This window comes from Schistocerca americana, chromosome X, assembly GCF_021461395.2.
Source record: "Schistocerca americana isolate TAMUIC-IGC-003095 chromosome X, iqSchAmer2.1, whole genome shotgun sequence".
Taxonomy (NCBI): Eukaryota; Metazoa; Arthropoda; class Insecta; order Orthoptera; family Acrididae; genus Schistocerca; species Schistocerca americana.
In genome coordinates, this window is record NC_060130.1 from 601,545,212 (window position 1) to 601,559,075 (window position 13,864).

Below are 13,864 nucleotides of genomic sequence, written 5' to 3' on the forward strand. Positions count from 1 at the left end.
CGGTCGAGAGAGTCATCAAAAAAGGAACGATAAGACGGGTGGTCGGGCATTGCCAGTAGCCGGCAGGCATACCGACAAAGCAGTATATCGCGCCGGTAGGTGAGTGGCAATTCACCAGCGTCAGCATGAAGACTCTCGACGGGACTAGTATAAAACGCTCCGATCGCAAGTCGTAAACCCCGATGTTGTATGGAGTTGAGGCGGCGTAAGATGGACGGCCGTGCAGAGGAGTATACAAAGCTCCCATAATCCAGCTTGGAGCGGACGATCGACCGATATAGGCAAAGTAGGACCGTTCGATCCGCTCCCCACGACATACCACTGAGAACACGGAGGACATTTAGAGAACGGGTACAACGGGCAGCCAAATATGACATGTGGAGACCAGCTAAGTTTCCTGTCAAATGTAAGACCTAAAAATTTTGTTGTCTCCACGAATGGGAGAGCAACGGGACCGAGTCGTACGGACGGTGGGAGAAACTCTTTGTAGCGCCAGAAGTTAATACAGCCCGTCTTCTCGGCAGAAAAACGGAAGCCATTGGCGACACTCCAGGAGTAAAGACGGTCAAGAGAACGCTGAAGACAGCGCTCCAGGAAACACGTACGCTGCGCGCTGCAATAGATGGTAAAATCGTCCACGAAAAGGGAGCCTGATACATCAGCTGGGAGGCAATCCATTATTGGATTGATCGCTATGGCGAAGAGAGCGACGCTCAAAACGGAGCCCTGTGGCACCCCATTCTCCTGGCGAAAGGTGTCTGACAGGACAGAACCCACACGTACCCTGAACTGTCGATCCATTAAAAAGGGAACGAATAAAAAGAGGGAGGCGACCGCGAAGGCCCCATGTATGCATGGTGCGGAGAATGCCCGCCCTCCAACAGGTGTCGTAAGTCTTCTCCAAATCAAAGAACACAGCCGCGGTCGGGCGCTTCCGCAGGAAGTTATTCATAATGAAGGTCGACAACGTAACCAGATGGTCAACAGCAGAGCGGCGCCTACGAAATCCACATTGTACATTGGTAAGTAGGCGTCGAGACTCGAGCAGCCAAACCAAACGGGAGTTAACCATTCGCTCCATCACTTTACAGACACAGCTGGTAAGCGAGATGGGTCGATAACTGGAAGGCAAGTGCTTGTCCTTCCCCGGCTTAGGGATCGGGACAACAATAGACTCGCGCCAGCATGCGGGAACATGTCCCTCAATCCAGATGCGATTGTAAGTACGAAGAAGAAAACCTTTACCCGCAGGAGAAAGGTTCTTCAGCATCTGAATATGAATAGAATCAGGCCCTGGAGCGGAGGACCGTGATCGGCCAAGTGCGTTTTCGAGTTCCCGCATGATGAATGGGGCATTATAACTTTCACGATTTGAGGAGCGGAAGTTAGGTGGCCTAGCCTCCTCTGCCTGTTTGCGGGGGAGGAAGGCAGGGTGGTAATGAGCGGAGCTCGAAACCTCTGCGAAAAAGCGGCCGAAGGCATTGGAGACAGCCTCAGGGGCCACAAGGACGTCATTCGCGACCGTCAAGCCAGAAACTGGTGAGTGGACCTTAGTGCCAGATAGCCGGCGCAGGCTACCCCAGACAACAGAAGAAGGAGTAAAACTGTTGAAGGTGCTTGTGAAAGCAGCCCAGCTGGCTTTCTTGCTTTCTTTAATAATACGACGACACTGTGCACGTAATCGTTTATAATTGATACAATTCGCCACTGTAGGGTGGCGTTTAAAGGTGCGTAAAGCACGTCGACGAGCACGTAAAGCGTCTCTACATGCTGCGGTCCACCAGAGGACCGGTACGCGACGTGGAGAAGAAGTAGGGTGAGGGATGGAATATTCAGCAGCAGTGAGAATGACTTCCGTGAGGTGTGCGACCTGACGATCGCAGCTTGTGAAGGTTTGATCCTGAAAGGTCGCCCTGGAAGAGAAGAGCCCCCAGTCTGCTTTGGAGATGGTCCAACTAGATGAGCACGGAGAGGGGGTATGATGCAGGAGATGGATAACACACGGGAAGTGGTCGCTCGAATATGTATCAGAAAGTGCATACCACTCAAACCGGCGTGCAAGTTGGGGAGTACATATAGAGAGGTCTAAATGGGAATAGGTGTGAGATGTGTCCGAAAGAAAAGTAGGGGCGCCAGTATTGAGGCAGACAAGATTGAGCTGGTTGAAAAGGTCTGCTAACAGGGAGCCCCTCGGGCAGGATGCTGGAGAGCCCCAAAGGGGGTGGTGGGCATTGAAGTCTCCAGTTAACAAAAATGGTGCAGGTAGCTGAGCAATAAGTTGCATCATGTCTGCCCTGGTAACGGCAGACGACGACGGAGTGTAAACGGTACAAATGGAAAATGTAAAAGTGGGGAGAGTAATGCGGATGGCAACTGCCTGCAGGCCGGTGTGCAACGTGTTGGGATCGTAGTAAATATCATCCCGGACCAGCAACATAACCCCTCCATGAGCCGGGATACCTACCACAGGGGGTAGGTCAAAACGCACAGAGAGGTAGTGTTCCAAGGCAATTTGATCGCATGGGCGTAGCTTCGTTTCCTGGAGGGCTACGACGAGCGGACGGTGCAAGCGGAGCAGCAACTTCAAGTCCTCTCGGTTGGAGCGAATGCTGCGAATATTCCAGTGAATGAGTGCCATAGTAAGAAGAAAAGGAAGATGAAAGAAGGGGTCACCTCGAAGGCCGCTGAGTGCCTGGCTTCGAGCGAGCACTGCCGCCGCTATCAGTAGGCGGACAGTCATCGTCCATTGGTTCTATAGGTTCATCGGCCATCTTGGTAAGATGGCCGGGAGGGGGAGCTTCCTCCACCGGTGAACGGCCAGATGTTCGGCTACCAGCGGTGCGGCCAGGCGAAACGGATGACGGCCTGGGGCGGCAACCTCTGGGTGGCGCAGGAGAAGAAATTCGCCGTGGCGGAGAAGGAGAACTGTGCTTCCTATGAGCCTTCTTGGAAGGTCGTTTGGTGGAAGTACCGGTCGATGGCTGGGAGGTCGAGGTACGTAGGAAGTCTGCACGGGACGGTTCCCTCTTGAAGGCCCGTGCATCTGACTTCTGGGTCTTCGTCTTAGCAGAAGCTGATGAAGGGGCTGGTGTCTGTGGGGTGATGGGAGGAAGAGGAGACGTCGACCGCGCGATCTTAGCACTGGCCGAACGGACGACCGTGGTGCTGAAGGTCAGATCGCATGTCTGGGTTGCCACCTCCCTGGTAGTCCGAGGAGAGGCGAGGGCAGTACTGTATTTCCCCGCTGGGAGCAGCGTGGGCTTCCTACTAGCCAATAGCTTGCGAGCAGCCGAGGTGGACACTTTCTCTTTGACCCGAATTTCTTGGATACAGCGTTCTTCCTTGTAGACTGGACAGTCGCGGGAGGATGCGGCATGGTCACCCTGACAGTTCACACAACGAGGAGACGGAGGTGGACAGTCACCCTCATGGGCATCCCTGCCACAAGTGACACATTTAGCCGCATTGGAACAAGACTGTCGAGTGTGATTGAAACGCTGACAATGGTAGCAGCGCGTAGGTGTCGGGACATAGGGGCGAACAGAAATAACCTCGTAGCCTGCCTTGATGTGCGAAGGCAGCTTAACACTATCAAAGGTCAAGAAAAGTGTCCGGGGCGGTACAAGGTCATTTTGACCTTTTTCATGACCCTATGGACAGCCGTCACGCCCTGCTCAGCGAGGAAAGAGTGAATCTCCTCGTCAGTCAATCCGTCGAGGGATCTAGTATACACCACACCATGAGACGAATTAAAAGTTCGGTGAGCCTCCACCCGGACAGGGAACATGTACAGGAGTGTGGCCCGAAGCAGTTTTTGTGCCTGAAAGGCGCTCTCAGTTTCTAGTAACAAGGTACCATTACGCAACCTGGTACAAGATTTGACAGATCCGGCTATGGCATCTACGCCCTTCTGGATAACGAAAGGGCTGACAGAGGAAAAATCCTTTCCATCCTCAGATCGAGAAACGACGAGGAACTGTGGGGTAGGCGGTAGTACTGTCGTCACTGGGGGCTGGTCATGTTTCCGTTTGTGGGCAGAAGTCGAGAGAGAAGAAGAGAAATCCATTGCGGAGGAATCCCCCATGATTGCCAGCGTCTCCGATGGCGCGCTCCTTCCTTAAGGGGACCCTCTCAGAGGGCACTCCTGCCTTAGGTGAATGTTTACACCTCAGGTCAAACCTCCCGAGAAACAGACGGAGGGACCAATCGGCATGGTCAGAAGGTATCAGCTCAGGCAATCACCCCTCCCTGGGCCTGGCCTTTACCAGGGGGTACGTGCGTGCCTTACCTGTCTACCCAGGGCGGGGAATTACGCGTTACTCCGTCACCGGCTACGCGTGCGAACGCGTGGGTCGGCCTTCAGGCGCGCACAGGAAGGAAGGAAGAAGAAGAAGAAGAAAAAGAAGAGAGAGAGGGAGAGACAGGACAGACTGTCTCAAACGCCGAGGCGGAGACCAGAGAAGGCAAGGAGAAGAAGGCAAGGAGAAGAAGGCAAGGAGAAGAAGGCAAGGAGAAGAAGGCAAGGAGAAGAAGGCAAGGAGAAGAAGGCAAGGAGAAGAAGGCAAAGGAAAGAGTAAAGAAGACAGTGAGATGGAGAAGAACAAAGAAAGGAACCAACCAAAGAAGGAAGAAACGAGAAGTGAAAAACCAAAAAGACCATAAATATAGGTCGTGGGACCGTCCGTCTCCGGACGCAGGCGCTAACTACCCCCTTGAGGGGGATGGGCTCCTTTTAGTCGCCTCTTACGACAGGCAGGAAGACCTCGGGCCTATTCTAACCCCCGGACCCGCAGGGGGTACGCCTGGGTATGATCACGGCTCCTTGGGCAAGCGAAAACATTTTTCACTGGAAGCACCAACTTTCTTTTCTTAGAGCGTACAGTGTTATGAATGTATTAATAGTTATGCCGATTTTCTCTGAAATAATAAACGTATTACTTAATTTTTTTCCACATATCTCGTTTTTATTTGAAAGTATCTTACAAATTCTAACCAAGACATCTTGAATCGTGCTACAGTCACTCAGACACTTACCCGTACACTACTGCATCAGCAAACTCTCTTGGTCAGGCCGTTTATGTACATTGCGAATCAGAAATTCACCGACGGATTTTCAGAAGCTGTTCAGGGCTACCTTCTGAGCATTTTGGTTCAAAGGACCCACGATCTCCGGCGGCTCGTAAAAGAGTTTATTACATTTCGTTCGGGCTCTTGCCTCATTTAGAGTGGCAGCTCTATTGCACTGAAAAACAGTGCATAACTGTGCCAATGTCGACACTATTACTATGTGTACCTCATGTATGGGTTCACCGTTTGCAAGGGAAGAGCGGCATAACGACGCTATGCTCAGCTGTTCCTGCACCGACGCCAACCACATTACAGTACAGGTCTGAGGATTGATGCATTATTCTGTGTCGTGGCTACTATATATGACAGGGTTCATCTACATCTACATCTACATCCATACTCCGCAAGCCTCCTGACGGTGTGTGGCGGTGGGTACCTTGAGTACCTCTATCGGTTCTCCCTTCTATTCCAGAAGGTATTTTCACAGAAACAAGGGCGGTTACGATAACAAACCGAATAAACAACAAGTACATTATAACTAGTATCTGGAGACCGTGTGTCTTTCATACCAAAATACTCAGAAAGTATCCCTGAAAAATCGCTGAAAGTTCACTCCATGTAAAGAGAAAAAGAGCGGTTTTATCACACTGCCCTGGAGCACGGCTGACCATAGCACACTGATATCTAGACAAAAAACACTGGGTTCTGTTGCTCGGAAAAATGTTGCGAAGACACGCTACACAGCGATTGAGGGTCTGGAACTGTGAAACACCGTCCTCAAACACGAGACTTGCAAATGGACTACACCCTGACCCATGGACATTTACGGCTACATGATCTACATCTGTATGATTATTCTACAATTCGGCTTTAAGTGCCTGGCAGAGGGTTCAGCGAACCACCTTCGAGCTATTTCTCTACTGTCCCACTACGGAAGAGCGCGCGGGAAAAACGACCACTTCAATATTTGCGTGCTAGCTCTTATTTCTCTTATTTTATTATCATGATCATTTCTCCCTATGTAAGTGGGGACAGCAAAATATTTTCACACTCTAGGGACAAAGTTGGTGATTGAAATTTCATTAGTAGTTCCTGCTGCAGCGAAATACGCCTTTGTTTTAATGATTGCCACCCGAATTCGCGATCATATCCGTGGCACTTTGCGATAATAGAATACGATCTACCCTTCTTTGGACTTTTTCCATGTCCTACGTCAATCCAAACTGAAGCGGATCCCTCACCGTACAGCAAAACTCCAGAAGCGGGCGGACAAGAATAGTGTAACTAGTCTCTTTAGTAACACTGTAGCATCTTCTAAGTGTTCCGGCAGTTAATTTCAGTCTTCGGTTAGGCTTCCCCACAACATTTTCTTTGAGATCCTTCCAATTTAAGTTATTCGTAATGGTTATCCATAGTTATTTAGTAGAATTGGCACCCTTTAAATTTGTGTGATTTATCATTTAACCAAAATTTAGCGGATTCCTTTAGTACTCATGTGGAGGAATTCACACGTTTCGTTATTTAGAGTCAATTGCCATTTCTCGCACCATACAGGTGCCTTGTCTAAATCATTTTGAGCCGGCCGCGGTGGCCGTGCGGTTCTAGGCGCTCCAGTCCGGAGCCGCGCTGCTGCTGCGGTGTGTGTGATGTCCTTAGGTTAGTTAGGTTTAAGTAGTTCTAAGTTCTAGGGGACTGATGACCACAGCAGTTGAGTCCCATAGTGCTCAGAGCCATTTGAACCATTTTTTAAAATCATTTTGCAATGGGTTTTGATGACTCTGCAAGACTGTAAATGGCAGCATCATCTGCAAACAGTCTAAGATGGCTGTTCAGGTTGCCCTAAATTATTTATATAGATTAGGAACAGCAGAGTGCCTTAACACTTCCTTGGTGGAACGCCAGATATTACTTCTGATTTACTCGATGAATTTCCGTCAGTAATTACGAACTGTGACCTTTCTGGCAGGAAATCACGAATCCAGTCTCACAACTGAGACGGTAATGCATAGGCAAGCCATTTTATTAGAAGTCGCTTGTGACGAACGGTATCAAAAGCCTTCTGGAAATCTGAAAATATGAAATAAATTTGACATCCCCTGACGACCTAAAATTCAGCCATCTTACCGCAAAAATGATTATTTTCAACAAGTAGCACTCATTACTTCGTCAGAATAAAGAGCTAGTTGTGTTTCACAATAGAGATATTTTCTGAACCCATGTTGGCTATCTGTCAATTAATCTGTTTCTTCATTGTAGTTAATAATGTTCCAACACGGCGTATGTTCCAAAATCCTACTGCAAATCGATATTAGTGATATGGGTCTGTAATTCGGTGGATTACTCCTATTTCATGTCTTGAATATTGATGTGACATGGGCAACTTTCCAATCTTTAGGTACGGGTCTTTCGAGTAACGAGCGGTTGTATATGATTACTGAGTATGAAGTTATTGTATCAGCATACTCTGAAAGGAACCTAACTGTTGTATAGTCTGGACAGGAGGCCTTGACTTTGTTAAATTATTTAAGCTGTTTCGCTGCCCCGAGGATATCTACGTATACTCAAGTTGGCAGCTGTTCCTGTCTTCAATTGTGAAATATTTACGTCGTCTTCTCTGGTAAAGGAATTTCGGAAATCCTTGTTCAGTAACTCTGCTTTAGTGGCACTGTCATCAGTAACATTACTATTGCTATAGCGCAGTGAAGGTATTGATTAAATCTTGCCACTTGTGTACTTTGCATATGCGGAGACACTCTTCATATGGGTAGAGATATTTTAGACTTGCCATGTGAATTGACGTTTTAGTTCTGAGGTGGTACTCATTAACATAGGGTAATGAAATCCTTATCTCGTTGTTGCAACAAAAAAAGAATCATGTTTTATTACTTTCCAGCTGCAGGAATTGTGCAGCTATTTTACTGTGCCGGTCTATTGTGGGCAACGATGACGTCAGAGCTGGCTGTGGCCAGTACCGGTATCGGTGGCTCCCCTCCCCTTTCCTCCACTGAACAGCCCCTTCCATCATTATGACTATAGCCGTTCTGCGTAGTCCCAGTTCTAATTCAGCCATCAAGCACGTCACGAAGCTGATTACGTCGTTGGTGCAGCCCCGCCGTCGTCACGCGACACGTACGTTCGTAGCGGGAGGTAGTTTACAGCTGGACGGCGCACCAGGAAGTGCGCATTCTCCGCACTTCTCATAACGGACAATGCGGGAGCAGATGCAGCGCAGTAGCTGCAGCGCGAATGCTCGTGCATCGATGATGGGCGGCGGGGCTTCTGCATACGATTAACAGCAGAGCGCGTTAAGCCGCAAGATAATTTTCCCATGAATATTTATGTGCTCTTGGCAAACCGCAGGTTCGGCGGGCGCGGTTTTCATATTGCAGCCTCTTGCAAGGTTGTTCGAGTTTCTAAAAGAGAAACGCCAAGAAAATCAAAGCAAATGTCGTAATTCCCTTGTCCCTCAAAGCTGATAAATAACTATTGCTGAGTGAGTGGTTCAAGTGGCTCTGAGCACTATGGGACTCAACTGCTGAGGTCATTAGTCCCCTAGAACTTAGAACTAGTTAAACCTAACTAACCTAAGGACATCACACACATCCATGCCCGAGGCAGGATTCGAACCTGCGACCGTAGCGGTCTTGCGGTTCCAGACTGCAGCGCCTTTAACCGCACGGCCACTTCGGCCGGCTATTGCTGAGTGACACTGTTTCATTATTTACTATTGCTGAGTGACACTGTTTCATTATTTCATCCAAAGCAGGTTCTTTTTGCAGAGTAACAGGGTTGCTATCGCTATCCGCACATACAGTAGTTTGAATTTTGACACTTCGCCAAAAATTGCACGCTTTTGGACTACATTCTTGCAGATTTGTCATCCTTAGCGTCAAAATAACGCCAATCTTATATTATAATCAAAGCGAAGACTTGTTACTCATTATTTTGTGAAACAGTTGGTAAATTGTAGAGTCCAGCTGAATCAAAATAGTGCTTTATTTATTCTTTATTCAGAAGTATGTTAATGAAATTACGTCATCTTCAGTGAATACTTATCATATAAGCGCCATTGCCTTCAGGCCCATGACATGGCTCATAACACTCTCTGAAGTCGAAAAACCACTTTCAGTGAAATGAGAGACTACGAGAAAAGAAATTGTTTAGATCTGTAACTAACACAGACCAATCCTTGTAGCTCGTAATTGTGTGTGACGAAAAGTCATTTGAATCTATTAATCGTCACATGGCTATACGCTCATGGTGCAGAACTTACAGGGAAAGCGAAGTAAAACAACATGTAAGAGACAATTAAAAAATAGAAGTTACGCAGCGATGATCATAAAAATCCCTCATTTCTGAACACTATCATCTTTAATATCTTCCGGTATCTACTTCAAAGATGCCCGATGGTGTGGTATTTGCTTCTCTTACAACAGTGACCTTTTCAGCAGATTTGTTTTCCTTTAACGGCTACGCCATAACAGTATCACATGCTGTATACTTTGACATGTATAATTATTAAAAATGGATGTACGAACTATCGACCAAGTAAAGTGCCCACTAATGTACCTAAGACTGATTGGCGCGATAAGGTACACAAGTTCCATTTAGATGAATTAAAACAAAATCACTGTGCAAATCTCAAGTGGCCTGAAATTTATAATATTTCTCTATTGACGAAACAAGAATCTTACACAATATTCTTGTACTACTGGAAATGCTCCTTATTTTTGACGGGTGAGCCGTGCTTTTTAACAAGATGAGTCATCATCTTGCAGCGTTGTTGGTTCGTTATAACCACAGTAGTCTTCTATCTCTCCACCAGTTTACCTTCCACCCCACCACTGTTCCGACTAACAGTGTATCAATTATAGACACGACTTTTTTCGATGTAAGTCTACAGCTGTACAGCAGCGTTCTGTGTCCCTTGACCTCAAAAATGTGTTATATTCTAGTTCCCTATTCCAGATGCAGACAAATACACTTTCAAATACCTGTATCCACCTTATTGCCTTCCCCTCGAAACGTCCCTCAAAATCAATATCGACAGCAAGTATCATATTCAGTATCATTTAGAATGATACTGTTTAGATATTTTAGGTTTTATTCTGTCTCCTCTACACGACCAATAAGATTAAGTCAATATTCCCTATTGGTCGCCACTAGTATGTCGACTACACAACACACACTGCCCTATAATCACCTCTCTCGAAATCTCACAACGGAAATAAAATGACCTTAACACAGACCCACCCAAACCCAAGACAATACTTTTGACATACAACCAGCCACTTTCACCAAAATAAATTTTACCTCACTAATTACAGTCATACCATGTAACTAACTGGTGTACTAAAATAAATCTTACCGAACTTTTACTATAAAATTAACAGGATCCACCAAACACACTATGTGATCAAAAGTATCCGGACACCCCCAACAACATACGTTTTTCATAAGAGGTGCATTGTGCTGCCACCTACTGACAGGTACTCCATATCAGCGACCTCAGTAGTCATTAGACGTCGTGAGAGAGCAGAATGAGGCGATTCGAGGAACTCAGGGACTTCGAACGTGGTCAGGTGATTGGGTGTCACTTGTGTTCAGAATGGTTGAAATGGCTCTGAGCACTATGGGACTGAACATCTGAGGTCATCAGTCCCCTAGAACTTAGAACTACTTAAACCTAACTAACTTAAGGACATCACACACATCCATGCCCGAGGCAGGATTCGAAACTGCGACTGTAGCGGTCGCGCGGTTCCAGACTGTAGAGCCTAGGACCGCTCGGCCACACGGGCCGGCTTGTCACTTGTGTCATACGCTGTACGTGAGATTTTCACACTCCTAAACATCCCTTGGTCTATTGTTTCCGATGTGATAGTGAAGTGGAAATGTGGTGGGACACGTACGGCACAAAAGCGTACAGGCCGACCTCGTCTGTTTGACTGACAGAAACCGCCGACAGTTGAAGAGGGTCGCAATGTGTAATAGGCAGGCATCTATCTAGACCATCACACAGGTATTCCAAACTGCATCAGGATGCTGCAGGTACTATGACAGTTAGGTGGGAGATGAGAAAACTTTGATTTCATAGTCGAGCGTCTGCTCATAGGCCACACATCACGCCGATAAAAGCCAAACGACGCCTCGCTTGGTGTAAGGAGTGTAAACATTAGACGACTGAACAGTGGAAAAACGTTGTGGGGAGTGACGAATCACGGTACACAATGTGGCAATCCGATGGTAGGGTGGGGGTATGGCGAATGTCCGGCGAACGACGTCTGCCAGCGTGTGTATTGCCAACAGTAAAATTCGGAGGTGGTGGTGTTATTGTGTGGTCGTGTTTCTCATGGAGGGGGCTTGCACCCATTGTTGTTTTGTGTGGCACTATCGCAGCACAGGCCTACATTGATGTTTTAAGCACCTTCTTGCTTCCCACAGTTGAAGAGCAATTCGGAGATGGCGACTGCATCTTTCAACACAACCGAGCACCTGTTCATAGTGCACGTCCTATTGTGGAGTGGTTGCACGACAACAACATCCCTGTGATGGACTGGCCTGCTCAGAGTCCTGACCTGAATCCTATAGAACACCTTTGGGGCGTTTTGGAACGCCGACTTCGTGCCAGGCCTCACCGACCGACATCGATACCTCTCCTCAGTGCAGCACTCCGTGTAGAATGGGCTGCCATTCCCGAAGAAACATTCCAGCACCTGATTGAACGTATTCCTGCGAGAGTGGAAGCTGTCATCAGGGCTAAGAGTGGGCCAACATGATACTGAATGCCAGTGCTACCGATGGAGAGCGCGACTAAGTTGTAAGTCGTTTTCAGCCAGGTGTCCGGATACTTTTGATCACATAGTGTACAAACCACCCGACAGAAACCCTGAAATATAACTGTTAACCCGTCACATTCAGAAATTGTCCCCTGCCCTCATCCTTTATAACTATCAAACTTTTCTATGACACATCCTTATTTTTGTGTATGTCATGACGCCTTCAATTCCTTTCCCATAATTACACTGTTTCCTAGGAATCGTAGAACGTCTCCGTTTCTGACACTTCACATTGATACCACCCCAGGCCTCTCTTCTACCAACTCATCAGATTTATCTAGTTTCTACGACTTGTCCAATCTTCCTTCACCTTCTGTTAACCTGAAAATCCCGCCGTCCAGCCTCACGTTTCCAAATTCGGGACACTTGCACGACTAAACTAAGTTTCCAATAACCTCATCGATCTAAATCCTCAGAATCCGGTCTCAACGCAGTTGAGATCAAATCCCATTCCAAAGGCAACAAATCCGTCTTGGCAGTTATCCATCCTTCCGCGTAGTGTAACACTTCGAGCTGTGCCAGGTCGTCCTCTCACATTTTTATTCCTATTTAAATAATGATTTTCGCGTTTATTGCTTATCACCTTCTTTCTGTCCCTGGTAGCTGAGTGGTCAGCGCGACGAAATGTCATTCCTAACGGCCCGGGTTCGATTCCCAGCTGGCCCGGAGATTTTCCCCGCTCAGGGACACGGTGTTGTGTTGTCCTTATCATTATTTCATCGCCATCGACACGCAAGTCGCCGAAGTGGCCTCAACTCTAAAGGACTTGCACCAGGTGAATGGTCTACCCGCCGGGGAGGGGGGGGGGGGGGGGCGGGGGGGGGGGGGGGGGAGGGGAGGGCCCTAGACCCACCACGGTATTTCCATTACTTTCTTTCTTTCTTGTCAGACGATATTTGCTTTCCGTAATCAAACTGTATTCACATTTAATTCCATGAGTGGTCAAGGGGCAGCAATGCATTTTATTTCAGCTAAATTCTGATACTGGGGAAGCCTGTCATTAGTTGAGCTTATAAGACCTTCTGTACACTGTTGCTTTCGGCTCACCGAAACATACAGGTGCAGAGGAAAAACAGCTTTTCCTACGGAGCAGGTTTGCTAAAAGCGATTCAGAAATAGAGTTCACTGTTCCAGCTGGAGCATACACGGCCGCGCGGAGTGGCCGTGCGGTATGAGGCGCCATTTCACGGACTGCGCGGCCCCTCCCGTCGGAAGTTCGAGTCCTCCGTCGGGCATGGGTGTATGTGTTGTTCTTAGCGTAAGTTAGTGTCAGTTAATTTAAGGTAGTGTGTAAGTCTAGGGACCGATGACCTCAGCTGTTTGGTCCCTTAGGAATTCACACACATTTGAACATTTTTTTTAGCATACACGAGTACGGATTGGCCAGCCTAATCCACCTAATCCGTGGCTCCGGGAGGACAATAGGGATCCGCTGGATGGGCGGCCTCAACGTCCTGTTCACAAAATACAGAACGGAAAGATTCGGAATATGGAGAGGTGCAAAACCTCTTACGTTGCTAAACTGCTGCATGTGGTCTGGGCGACCTCTTCCTGAAACTACCATTTCGTCCTGTTGCTGGACAGCACTCCAGATCCTGATATATTGCCACAGCTGCTCCTGAGAAAATTTCCGCTTCAGGCAGGGGGAAGTAAACAATTTCAGGGTGTAGAGATCTAGGCCATGTAATATACTCTATTAGGTACAGCAGCATAGCAATTAGCCGCAGTATACATCAGCCGGGAGGAAATGGTTGATGAAGTGAACAGGTCACATCGAGTATAAAAGCACATGGGAGCAAAAGCACATGGGAGCAAAGGTGTTCAATCTGGCGGTAGGTGCAATTTTATGCTTGGAGAACATATTGCGTACACTTCAATCACTCATGGATGCAGTTGGAGAATGAGATAGAAAGCAGGAATGGAGGGAAAAGGCGTTTATAAAATGCCACGAGGAATTT

At 47.6% G+C, this 13,864-nt stretch overlaps 1 protein-coding gene across 1 annotated transcript in view; it reads right to left on the reverse strand.

Moving 5' to 3' along the window:
- LOC124555689 (homeotic protein female sterile) overlaps positions 1–13,864 on the reverse strand; it is a 575,063-nt gene that overhangs the window by 155,763 nt on the left and 405,436 nt on the right. The gene's annotated exons all lie outside the window — the stretch shown is intronic.